This window comes from Balearica regulorum, chromosome 12 (assembly GCF_011004875.1).
Source record: "Balearica regulorum gibbericeps isolate bBalReg1 chromosome 12, bBalReg1.pri, whole genome shotgun sequence".
Taxonomy (NCBI): Eukaryota; Metazoa; Chordata; class Aves; order Gruiformes; family Gruidae; genus Balearica; species Balearica regulorum.
In genome coordinates this window covers 2,199,243-2,212,130 of record NC_046195.1, presented here as the reverse complement: position 1 = coordinate 2,212,130, position 12,888 = coordinate 2,199,243, and the positions used below count along the sequence as shown (strand labels likewise).

Sequence of the window (12,888 nt, the reverse complement as noted above, 5' to 3'; positions counted from 1 at the left end):
CACTGGGGATGGGGGATGAGCCAGTGGGTCAGCGATGCTGCCGCTGTCCCCAGGGCACCGGTGGCCCTGAAACATGGATGGGTCCCCAGACAGTGCCCAGGGTGGCGAGCACAGCAGCGTTCTTCCTCTGCGAGGAGCTGCTGGGCCAGAACTTCGACATGGTCCCTGATGGGGTGGCTGAGCCCCAGCCCGGGGACCTCTTCCTCTTCCCGCTGACCTCGGGGGGCCCTGACTGCTGGGAAGGCCATGCCAGCATCTACTGTGGTGACGGGGAGATCATCCACCTGGAAGGTGAGTCCCAGGAGGTGGTCACAGCATGGGGACATCCACCTGGAAGGGAAATGGGGTACAGCATTCCCTCCGCCCTGCAGGCAGCTCGGAGACGACCCATCAGGGATCGTGGCCAAGCACAGCAAGAGCCACCTCCTGCGGACGCGGGGCCCAGCAAAAGTGCTGCGGAGGAAGGGAGGGCTGGATGTGGCTGCCCTGCAGCAGCGGATCCGGGCAGCCATGGACCAGGTGGTGGAGTACGACGCTGTCACCTGCAACTGTGTCCACTTTGCCCTCGCCCTGCTGGGACTGGGCCAGCTCGCCACCATCACAGTGGGTGCCACCATCCCAGGGGACCCCAACACTCGCTCTGACCAGGCATCACCACGGCCCGTCTTCTCTCCCAGGTGTCCCCAGCGCTGCAGTGATGGAGGCGACGATGCGCCCGTGGGACACGCGGGGCCGGAACATCCTTCCCCAGGGGACCGGCCTTGCACCAATGTCTTTGCTCTCCCTCTTGCACAACAGTAAATGTTTGCACAGAGCACCTGTGCCGACCCGGTGTGATTTTTTTCGGTTTCACTTTTGCTTCCGCTTTCCCAGAAGCTGCCGGTCAGCCCCCCCTTGCTGCCTCCCTCGAAGGCAGTGGCCCCTCTTTTCTGCCTCTGGCCTCCTCAGGCAAAGAAAAGCCTCTTTCGTTGCCAGCATTTGATTTTGAGCATCAAAATAAAGAAGTCCCTGGGCTGCTGGGGGGAAAACTGGCCAAACGGCTGGACTAGGGCCAGCTGGAGGCCACTCACCAGTGACGTACCCCCATGGGTCAATACTGGGTCCAGTCCTGGTCAACATCTTCGTTACTGGTCCAGTTGCCAGGGCAGAGCGTAGCCTCAGCGAGTTTGCTGAGGTACCAAGCCGGGAGGGGTGGCTGATGCTCCAGAGGGTCGTGCTGGCAGCCCGAGGGACCTGGACAAGCTGGAGAAATGGGCCAACAGGAACCTCATGAAGTCCCCAAGAAGGGGAAGGTGCAAAGCCCAGGCACCAGGACACGCTGGGGGCAGTGGGGTGACCAGCTGGAAAGCAGCTTGGCAGAAAAGGCCCTGGGGGGACCTGGACATCGTCCCATGGGTGCCACCCCCAGCTGCTGTGGGTGGATGCAGCCTTGCAGGTCCCCCATGGTTTGGTGGGGATGGATGCCCATTAGAAGAGGGGTCAGTGGTGACAACCAGCCTTATAAGAGGGGATGGTGGTGGCATTTTCCCAGCCCAGGGAGGGGATTAGGGAAGGGCTCAGTGTCGGGGCGCACCGGTGCATCCGTGTCACCATGCCCAGGAGGGCACAACAGGGACCACGAGAAGACAGAAAGATCTGGGAGGGACAAGAGGGCTGTGGGACTGGAGCTGGCTGGGAAGAGTTAATGTGGGCACCCAGCGCTGAGCTGTGTCCAGGACAGGCTCTAGTTTCAGTTATAATTAGCTCTTGTTTATTGGAGGCTCATGATAAATGATGCCGTGGAGGTCACCTGATGACAGAGGGTGACAGCTCCCACGTCACCTGTCCCAAGCCCTGCCAAGGTCTTTGGTGCACAGTAATCAGGAGTAACGGCAATTACTTGAGAGGTTCAAACAAATCACAACTTTACTCAAAGCTCAGTGGAACTACAAAAGATAGCGCCTTGGCAAAAGTTACAACAATCCTTAAAACTTAGCGGAACTATCCCTTGTAAGGGATAACGAGTAAAGGGTACTCCACGCTGGTTTTTTTTCTAATAAGAGTGTCACTTCCAGGAAGAGTGAGGTTACAAGTTTTGTCGCCATTTCGCCATCCCTTTGAAGGATACCCCCAGCAGGTACACATACCTTGAATTAGGGTTCCGAGACCATCAGTAAACCAAGTTTTGGGAGGATCTGCTGGTCCTGAATCACAAGCGATCGTCTTAGTACAATTAAAAAGGGGCCTCTCAACTTCCCTGACAGGTGAATCAAACTTAGGCGCTATAAAAACTCATCCCACTTTGGCCCCTGACCAAGCCCACATCCAGTTACCTCTATCTCGAGAAGTTATATGGGTCTTATTCGGGAGTAGGAGACAGCATTCTGGGTCCCATCGAGTAGAATAGTTTGCTTCATAGAAATCAGGTTTTGCCAATGGATCAAACAGAGGATGCCATGGATCATAACGACCGAGTATCGCTTTTCTGCATCTTTGAAGCTGCGTGAATGAAACCCAACAGGGCGGGACAGACCCTCCGTTCCATGCTGCCATATGTGTATAGACGCCCCAGGAATTGCAAAACCCTGTTTGATTTGGAGCTGATCTGTTGGGTGTATTGGGCACAAAGCTTGATAGGCCCCTGCGTCAAAAATTAGCAATTTTAGGGCTTCCTCATGAATAGGGGCCCAATCCTAGGTAGCCCATTTGTGTGTTAAATCGTACAGGGGACGAGCTATGATCTAGAAAAATCCAGAATATGCTTCCTCCAGCAGAATACCAGCAGGCCTAGGGTATGTTGCAGCTCCTTTTTGTTTCCTGGGATCTTTATCTGTTCTAAGGTAGCCAAGGTTTCGGGGGGGACTACACACTGCTCCTCCTTTCCACCATATGCCTAAGAACTTCCCCTCAGGGAGGGGAGCTGCACCTTTTCTGCCCAAACCTGAAGTTCTAAACTTTCCAGGTGGGCAATTACTTTCTTTTGGGTTTGTCCCACTGCAGTGGCATCAGACCCCCCTCCCCCCTACATTTATCACCAATGTATTGGTAGGGTTTAACTCCCCGCTCGGGGGTGATTTCTGATAGTGCTCAGGCCCACTCCGGCCTGAGGTATCGGCATTTAAAGCAGACGTTTGGGCCCCTGTGTCTACCAGAAAGGTGGCCGGGGTCTTAAAGGGACCAAGGGGAAGGTTACCAGTAGGTCCCCCTGCTTGTTTTCAGTCAGCCTTCTAAAACACACCCTCCGGCCGTCCCCCGGCTCACTCGCTGGGGACGGCGCAAGGAGTTTCCTGACCCGAGAGCCGTGGGAGCGGCCAGTCTCTGAGGTACAGGGGCCGTGGGGATGCTTTTCTTTCCTGGCCGGCCTCTATCTATCTATCTATCTATCTATCTATCTATCTATCTATCTATCGGTTTCCACATTTTTACCAGCAGCGGCAAATTGGGGAGGGGTAGGCCGTCCATTAATTCTCGGGGAATACCTTTATCTAGGCTGTCCTTCCAGAACCGATTTCTTGGGAGTAGGGTCAGGTTCTGTCACCGACCCCAGCTCCTCCCACAGACAGTGAGGGGCAACCTCCCTCGCGACGAGGTCGGCTTCTTTCCACAAGCTAGAAAATCCTGGTTCGCTCTCAAGGTCCCCGGGGAGCTGCAACTTCAGCTCTCTTTCCCTCACAAAAGCATCTCGCAGGCTGCCCTTCAAGTTTTCCGTGATTCTTTTCTCGTCCGCTAATGATTTTTCGGCTAGCTGCCGTTTCAGCCGTTACAGTTCCAATTCTGCCTGTAGTTTTCCAGCCAGCTGCTGGTGGGATTCATTTGCCTCCCGCTCAGCTTGTTTGGCAATGTATTTGTCCTTCTGGGCAGCTATCAGTGCGGCTCCCAAGACACCACAAACCACAGCCCTTCCCTTTCCGGGCTTGAAGTTATTTCCTGTTCCCAAGTCTCTTATCTGTTCTGCTACAGTTGTCGGGGACTGCCACTGTTCCTGGGCATTATATATAATATTATTATACATGAAAAATATATTGCTGTTGTTGTTGTTCTTGATTATTATTATCATTATCATTATTATCATTATTATTACGCGCCTCCAATTAACACACAGTAACTACTGTGACGATGCGTTGGGGTGCGCGGGGCGATGCTGAGGCTCCTCTGTGGATCAAGAGAGGGATCATCCTCAGGGGGACATGGTGGTCCCCACCCCTCACACAGCATGGCTGCTCCTCTGCAACAGTGGGGTGGGTGCGCTACAGGTGGCCCCGAAAGGGGGGGCATGGTCCCCCAACACCCCACCCCATGCAGATGGGCCCCCCGCCAGCGCTGCCCTCTTGGGGATCCCCAAGCCTCCCGTGGACCCTGCACCCTGCCAGAGATCCCAGCCCTCCTCAGATCCCCAGTCCCTTTTTATGGACTGTAGCCCTTCTGGACACGCCAGCCCCCTCTGGGGACCCCAACCCTCCTGGGAACCCCAGACAACCCAGACCCTGAAGCCCTCTGAGGGACCCCAGCCCTCCTTGAGGACCCCAACCCTCACAGGGACCCCACAGCCCTCGTGGAAACTCCAGCCCAGACGACTTTTGAATATCACCAGGGATGGAGGCTCCAGAACATCCCTGGGTGACCTGTGCCAGGGGGTGGTCACCCCCACAGCGAAAAACTCTTTTCCGAAGTTCAGAGGGAACCTCCTGTGTTTCCATCCATGCCCACTGCCTCTGGTCCTGGCACTGGGCACCACCAAGAACACACCCTGGCTCCATCTCCTTTACTGCCCCCATCAGGTGTTGATACACGCTGATAGGATCCCCCTGAGCCTTTTCTTCTCTGCGTTGCATAGCCCCAGCTCTCTCAGCTTCTCTTCACACATAGAATCATAGAATCATGGAATCTTTAAGGTTGGAAAAGACCTCTAGGATCACCAAGTCCAACCGTCAACCCAACACCACCATGTCTACTAGACCATGTCCTGAAGTGCCACGTCTATACGCTTTTTGGACACCTCCAGGGACAGTGACTCCACCACCTCTCTGGGGAGCCTGTTCCAATGTCTGACCACCCTTTCAGTGAAGAAATTTTTCATAATATCCAACCTAAACCTCCCCTGGAGCAATTTGAGGCCATTTCCTCTTGTCCTATCAATTGTTGCTTGGGAGAAGAGACCAACACCGACCTCATCACCACCTCTTTCAGGTAGTTGCAGAAAGCACTAAGGTTTCCCCTCAGCCTCCTCCAGACTAAACAACCCCACTTCCCTCAGCCACTCCTTGTCAGAATTGTGCTCCAGACCCTTCACCAGCTTTGTTGCCCTTCTCGAGACACACTCCAGCACCTCAATGTCCTTCTTGTAGTGAGGGGCCCAAAGCTGAACACAGCACTTGAGGTGCAGCCTCACCAGAGCCAAGTGCAGGGGGAACGATGCCTTCCCTACTCCTGCTGGCCACACTATTCCTGATGCAAGCCAGGATGCTGTTGGCCGCCTTGGCCACCTGGGCACACTGCTGGCTCATATTCAGCCGGCTGTCAACCAGCACCCCCAGGTCCTTTTCCACCAGGCAGCTTTCCAGCCACTCTTCCCTAAGCCTGTAGCGTTGCCTGGGATTGGTGTGACCCAAGTACAGGACACGGCACTTGGCCTTGTTAAACCTCATACAGTTGACCTTGGTCCATCGATCCAGCCTGTCCCGAACCCTCTGCAGAGCCTTCCTACCCTTAAGCAGATTGACACTCCCTCCCACCTCCATGAGATGCTCCAGACCCTTGGTGGCCTTCGTTGGTCTCTCTCCAGAATGTCCATGTCTCTCTTGGACTGGAGAACCCAGCACAGGACCCAGCATTCCAGGGGTGGCCTCGCCAGTGCTGAGCAGAGGGCAAAAATCACCACCCTTGACCTTCTGGCAACGTTCCTCCTAACGCAGCCCAGGATGCTGTTGGCCTTCGCTGTGCCCCAAGAGCACATTGATGGTTCATGGTGAACCTGGTGTCCCCCAGAACCCCCAGGGCCTTTTCTGCCAAGCTGCTTTCCAGCTGGTCACCCCACTGCCCCCAGCGTGTCCTGGTGCCTGGGCTTGTTCCTCCCCAGGGGCAGGACTTTGCACCTTCCCCTTCTTGGGGACTTCATGAGGTTCCTGTTGGCCCATTTCTCCAGCTTGTCCAGGTCCCTCGGGCTGCCAGCACGACCCTCTGGAGCATCAGCCACCCCTCCCGGCTTGGTACCTCAGCAAACTCGCTGAGGCTACGCTCTGCCCTGGCAACTGGACCAGTAACGAAGATGTTGACCAGGACTGGACCCAGTATTGACCCATGGGGGTACGTCACTGGTGAGTGGCCTCCAGCTGGCCCTAGTCCAGCCGTTTGGCCAGTTTTCCCCCCAGCAGCCCAGGGACTTCTTTATTTTGATGCTCAAAATCAAATGCTGGCAACGAAAGAGGCTTTTCTTTGCCTGAGGAGGCCAGAGGCAGAAAAGAGGGGCCACTGCCTTCGAGGGAGGCAGCAAGGGGGGCTGACCGGCAGCTTCTGGGAAAGGGAAAAGAAAAGTGAAACCAGCACAACTCACACCGGGTCAGCACAGGTGCTCTGTGCAAACATTTACTGTTGTGCAAGAGGGAGAGCAAAGACATTGGTGCAAGGCCGGTCCCCTGGGGAAGGATGTTCTGGCCCCACGTGTCCCGCAGATGCATCGTCACCTCCATCACTGCAGTGCTTGGGACACCTGGGATAGAAGATGGGCTGTGGTGATGCTTGGCCGGAGTGGGCGTTGGGGTCCCCTGAGGTGCTTGCACCCACCGTGGCAGTGGCAAGCTGGTCCAGTCCCTCCTTCAGGACCCCAACCCTCCCAGGGACGCCACAGCTCTCAACAGCCCTCCTGGGGATCCTGGCCCTGCTTGGGTCTCAGACCTCCTTAGGGACACTGTACCTCTCCTGGAGACCCCGGTCGTGTTCGGGGACTCCAGCCCTCCTGGAGACCCCACAGCCTTCCTGGGGACCCCACAGCCCTCCCAGAGACCCCAAAGCTCCTGCAGACACCAGTCGTCTTTGGGGAATGCACGGACCTCCCAGGCACCCTGCCCTTCCCAGACGCCACACTCCTCCTCCCAGGGGAACCCAGCCCTCGTTGGGGATGCCAGCCCTACTGGTGACCCCACAGTCCTCCCAGGGACCCTGCACGGAAGGGATGACACTGGCGATACTCACGGTCCCACTGCTTCGACTGTCACCTTTATTTTGGACTGTCACCTGCAAGAGAAAGCTGTCCATGTGCAGGGCGCTTGGCTGTTCCCACCGCTGTCTCCCCTGCTGTCCCCACCACCCACGGGCCAGCCCCAGGGGGAATCGGGTCTGGATGCAAAGGCAGGGCTGGCTGTGGGTGCAGGACCTGTCCCACCACACCCGTGACACCCAGCTCCAGGCTCACCAGTTTCATGTAGAATTCCGCCATGTCCAGGAGGTAGAGGGCGAAGTGGATGCAGTTGTTCGTGCACAAGTCATAGTAGGCTTCGCTGCACATCGCGTTCCTGACTTTACAACGGAAGGCATTGAGGTTGATCCCACCTTTTTTCCGTAGAATCCGGAATTTCCCCCTCTCCTTTTTCATGGCATTGAAGCCTTCCTTGCTGATCAGACCACTTTTCCCGAAAGGGCTCGTTCCTGAAAAACAAGAGCCGCTCATCACCCTGGACCAACCAATGTACTGCCGACTGCATTTTGGCCACCACCACATCCCAAACGGGAGCAGGGGGTCAGGGGCTTACCCTGGAAGTGGATGACCTCTCCATCCCCACAGTACACGGCTGCATGTTGGAAGATGGTGCTGTTGAGGCCAGTTGCGCTTAGAAAGGGGACGAGCACAATGTCCCCAGGCTGCATATTTCTCTCTGACACCTCCTCGAAGAACTCTTCGTCCCCAGACAGCACAAACAGGATCATCTTATAATCCCTCTGCCAACCACGCCAGGGAGGGAAGGTGAGGAGACGGCACAACCAGCCCCATCACACCCCCAGTGCCCCCCGAGCCCCCCACGCTGCTGGCGAAGCTCTCGCCAATCTCCTACTTACAACGCTGCTCGACATCTGCAAGGAGAGAGGAACAGAAACGGGGTGTCAGCGCCATGCTCGTGCCGTCCTGCCCACACAGAGAGGGCAGTGTCCCACCCTGCCATCACACCCTGCCCGTGATGGCTCCTGCCAGGCACAAGGGCTTGGCTCAGGCAAAAGTCACTCGTCCTTCCCAGCTTCTTTGAGCTGGAGGCGTCCCGGGACAAGTCCCTTTCATCCTCCCCCTCCCTGTCACACTGCAACGGCGACGCAAACAGCTGCCTGCAACAGGGTGTGAAGATGGAAACATCCTTACCAGGCTACCGCTGCTGCTCATAATTGTCTTCTCTGGGACGGAGCTGGTGAAGAACCAGGCTGCTGCCAGAACCGGGCTGCTGCAGGGAGAAAAGAGGGGCCACTGCCTTTGAGGGAGGCAGGAATGGGAGGTCTGACCGGCAGCTTCTGGGAAAGGGAAATCAAAAGTGAAAGCAGCACAAATTACACTTGGTCGGCTCAGGCTCCCCGTGCAAACATGTCCTGTTGTATAACAGGGATAGCAAAACTATCGGTGCAAGGTCGGTGCACAGGGAAGGGATGCTCCAGCCCTGTGTGTCCCCTGGGTGCCTCACTGCCTCCATCACTGCAGCGCTGGGGACACCTGGGAGAGAAGACGGGCAAATGGTTGAATGGGCGTCGGGGTCCCCTGGGGTGGTGGCACCCACCCTGCTGTGCTCACCACCCCGGCCACTGTCTGGGGACCCGTCCATGTTTCAGGGCCACCGGTGCCCTGGGGACAGCGGCAGCATCGCTGACCCACTGGCTCATCCCCCATCCCCAGTGGCTTGGGCACAGCTTGGGTCTCCATGGTTGGGGAAACCCTCCGAGAAGGGGCCATCTCCTCTAGGTGCTGAGCACCCATGGGTGCTGAGGAAAAGGCAGGGCGTGCCGGATTTGGCCCTGCTGTGCCAGGGCTGAGACGGGGGGTGTGGGGTGCTGGCACTTACCTGCCTGGAGCTGCTCACCTGGAGGGACAAAGACCCGGCGTCAGCACCGGTGGCATCAGGGAGATGGGACCGAGGGCACCAGTGTCATGGCTCAGCCCCTGCCCGGACTGCTGCCATCCCCCTGCCCGAGCCCCTGGCCAGGGTCCCTGTGCCAGTACCCCCAAACCTGTCGCACCCAGGAGCCCAGCCAGCACTGGGGCTGGAGGAACGGCCCGTCCTGGGCTTTCAGGGTCTGCCCCAGGGTGCTCACGTGTGGGGAGAGGGGATAGAGTGAGTCTGGAACCTTGATGGCACCCATCCCCTGCTGGCACCCATCCCCTGCTGGCACCCATCCCTTGCTCACACCCACCCATAAAAAAACCACAACATCCTCCCAGGACCCCGTCACCCCTGCACTCCCAGACTCGGCACCAGGCAGGTCCCAGCCATGGGGTCTCTCGGCGCTGGGGGGCCACGGCAGAGGGGGGAACCGCCTGGGTGTGGGTCCCCTCCCCATCAGGTCCCCCATTACCTGGGTGAGGAGGTTCATCTGCAAGGAGAAAGCATGATGTCCAGATAGCTGGGGACAGGGGTCCGTGCCCAGCCCCACCTCGGGGACCTCTCTGTCCCCAAATGGTTGTGCTGCCACGTCGCCCTGCCAAAACCCAAGCCACGGCCTTGGGCACCGTGCCAGCCTTGGCACTCGTGCCGTGCTCAGCTCCCTCACCTTGGGGACACCTCCGAGGTCCCCTCGCTCCACCGTGGTCCCCAAGCAGCTGCTGCTCCAACCGTGGCCGCAGGTCAGGACCTCAACCTGCCCCCATGAGCACCACGGTGGCTCTTGGCACCTGCACATGACTCTGCCGGTGCCCGGGTATGTGCCTGGACCACACCGACTGGCCCCACCATGGCACCAAGCTCGTCCCATCCCAGCACCGTGGGGCCAGTCCCAGGGGGACAAATCCAGCCTGGTGTGATGTTTCATCAATGAACCCCTTGGGTGACCCCAAAGGGGTCCTGAAATGGCCCTGTGGCCACGATGGACCCATAGCCAGTGGCCACTGGGCTTGTGCCAAAAGGCCTTTTGCCCTGAAGGTGGCCCAAGGGACAGCCACCAGCCTGTCCCCAGCCCCGTGTCCCAAGGGTGGTGCGTGACAGGGGTCAGTTCCAGAGCCACATGAAACTTGAATCCTTGTGCTGGGGGTCAGCGAAGGCCTTGGCAGGGTGTGGGGTCGGTGATGTGGGAGCTGTCACCCTCTGTCATCAGGAGACCTCCATGGCATTTTTTATGAAGGAGCCTCCAATAAACAAGAGCTAATTATAGCTGAAACCAGAGCCTGGCCTGGACACGGCTGAGTGCCAGGCATCCACGTTTACTCTTCCCAGCCAGCTCCAGTCCCACAGCCCTTTTGTACCCTCCCAGATCTTTGTGTCTTCTCCTGGCCCCTGTTGTCCCCTCCTGATGTATCCTCTGCTTCTCACCAACCTCTTCTGGTCTCTCGTGTCCCCTCCTGGTCTCCACTGTCACCTCCTGGTCCTGGGTTCTATTATCATCTCCTGGTCCTCACCATCCCTGTAGGTTCCCTTGGCCCCTGTTTGTAACCATTGTCCCTTCTGGTCACCATCGTCCCCTCCCAGTCCCTATCTTCCCTTCCAGATCCCCATCTTCCCCTCCCAGTCCCCATCATCCCAGCCCTGTCCTCACTATACCCTCATGATCCCCATCAAACCCCCCTTTGCATCTCACTGCCCCTTCCTGATCCCCATCACACCCTTTTGGTCCCCATCATCCCCAGGTGGTCCCTACTGTTCTGTCCTGGTTTCCATCATCCCCTCCTGGTCCCTGCCATCACCTCCTGCTCTCCCTCATGCATCACTGTCTCCTGTTCACCATCAAAACATCCAGATTCCCATTGTCCTCTCCTGATCCCCCTCATCCTCTCCCAGTCCCCACGACCTCCTCCTGTTCCCCATCACTGCCTCCTGATCCTTGTTGTCCTCTCCTGGTCCCCACCACCTCCTCTGAGTCTCCTTCATCCACTCCTGGTTCCAAATCATTCCACCCTGGTCCCCATCATCTCCTCCTGGTTCCAAGTCATTCTGTCCTGGTCTCCACCATCTCCTCCTGGTCTCTATCACCCTCTCCTGATACTTTTTTTCCCCTCCTGGTCCCCATCATCTCCCCTTCATCCCCACTGGCTCCTCCTGGTCCCCATCATCCCCTCCTGGTCCTCACCATCTCCCCTTGATGCCTGTTGTCTCATCCCAGTCCCCACCATCCCCTCCTCGTCCCCACTGTCCCCTCCCGTTCCCTACCACCCCAAGCCATCACCGGCAGGATTGGGGCTGCCGGGACAGCGGTGCCTCCCTGAGTCACCTGATGTCCCCAACCGAGCAGTCCCCTGGCTAGGGGACATCCACCCGCTCCCCACGGTCAGTGGGATTAGGGCAGCCAGAGCATTGGGGCTGCTCCCAACCACAGGTTTCAAGCCCGTTGGCAGCATCTTTGGGTAATTAGTAAATTAGTAATTAAATGCTCTCTGCCTGCTGGGGGGAGAAGGGGAGCAGATCTCCAGGTTTTAGGCTGGGTAATCCCATGGCATCTGCCCCGGCGTCTGTCACCGAGCCGAGTCACGACCCCACCGCGGGCTTTAACGTTTGCTCCTTCACTCCCACCCCTCTGCCCGCAGCCCCTTGGTGGCGGCATCAGGCCCGCTCAGGGCACTCCCCGATCTGGGACTGGTCCAGCCCCCCACCGCCGGGTGCTTGGGTTGGGTGCTCCTGGTGTGCTCAGCCTCAGGATGGTGACGGGGTGCAGCTCCATGGGGACCCCACCTTGGGGACAGCACCCAGCTGGGTGTAATGGAGAAACGGGGTGGGAAACCATATTTTTGTAATTATTGGCTTTCCTGGGCATGCCGATGATTGGCCAGCAGCAGATGGTTGGCCTGGCTAATCCCCCTCCCAAATCCCCGCTCGGGAGCTGGCTTTTACCCGGCGACGAGGAGGGGACGGGCAAATTAGCCGACTCAGCGTGTATCACCATGCTGGCCGCTCCCCGGCGGCCACCGGCACCAGGCGTCCGGGTCCCTATGTCACCCATGGGTGGGTTGGCACCCTGGGGTCCAGATGCTCCCAGTGCTCCCCCGCCTGGGGTCAGTCACTGGGGGTTGTTTCACCCGGGGGTGAAGCTCTGCTGAAGGGTCTGGAGGCACCTAAGCTGCAGGCAAGGGACGGGCAGGGCGAGGTGACAGCTTGCTCCTGCCGCATTAGCGTCATAATTCTGCCGAGGGAGGAGGGCGGCCACTGCCGCAGATGGCGGCTGTCAGAGATCTGGGTCAGGGCTGGGGTCCGCCGTGGGATGGAGGGCTGCGTGCTGGGACAGGGGGTCCTTGGGGTGGAGGGGTGCTGCAGGCAGGGGAGGTCGGAGCCGTGCCGCAGGCAGGATGATGGAGCCATGCCGCCCGCGGTGGGAAAGAGGCTGCAGGCAGGATGGTGGAGCAGTGCTGCAGGCAGTGGGGATGGAGGCATGATGCAGGCAGCGGGGATGCAGCCACGCAGCAGAGGATGATCACGCCACACAGCAGGCAGGGATGGGGGGAGGGTGGTGAACCCCAGCCCCTGGATCCACTGGTGTCACTGCTGCCAGCCCGCAGCAGGACCCGCTGCCGGCACCCATCCCTTGGGACGCCTCCACTGGTCTCACAGACAGCAGTGACACCCCCGGGGCCGCAGGCTGAGGCCCCCCCAAGATGGGACACAGGAGGCTGGGGACCCCCGGCTGCAGCCTGGCCCATCCCTGGGGACAACCCAGGCCGGGTGACGGTAGCCACCTGCCACCCGCCCTGAGCTGGGCAGGGGGGTTTAGCGGCTAAAGCCCTCAAATCCCAAATATTGC

General features: G+C 58.5%; 1 long non-coding RNA gene across 1 annotated transcript; it reads left to right on the top strand.

Moving 5' to 3' along the window:
* Positions 1–371: 371 nt before the first annotated feature.
* On the top strand, positions 372–830 carry LOC142603546 (uncharacterized). Its single transcript, XR_012837495.1, has 2 exons — positions 372–603; positions 678–830. It is a non-coding gene; the product is annotated as an uncharacterized LOC142603546 (long non-coding RNA).
* Positions 831–12,888: the final 12,058 nt, after the last annotated feature.